Here is a 344-nt window from a genome sequence, read left to right on the forward strand (position 1 = left end):
GGAGTTGGTGATGGACAGAGAGGCCTGGCGTGCTGTGATTCATGGGGTCGCAAAGAGTCGGACACGACTGAGCGACTGAACTGAACTGAACTGATATAGCAATGAATTGAGAATGGGCTATACATACAATAACATGGATAAATAATGAGCAAAAGAATACAGACTGTATAATTTTATTTGTGTAAAGTTCAAAACTAGGCAAAATTAAATCACATTGTTTAAGGATGCCTAATCAGACTACGGAGAAGGCAATGGCACCCCACTCCAGTACTTTGCCTGGAAAATCCCATGGATGGAGGAGCCTGGAAGGCTGCAGTCCATGGGGTCGCTGAGGGTCGGACACG

The sequence above is a fragment of the Bison bison genome, unplaced genomic scaffold (genome assembly GCF_000754665.1).
Source record: "Bison bison bison isolate TAMUID 2011002044 unplaced genomic scaffold, Bison_UMD1.0 scf7180017864516, whole genome shotgun sequence".
Lineage (NCBI taxonomy): Eukaryota > Metazoa > Chordata > Mammalia > Artiodactyla > Bovidae > Bison > Bison bison.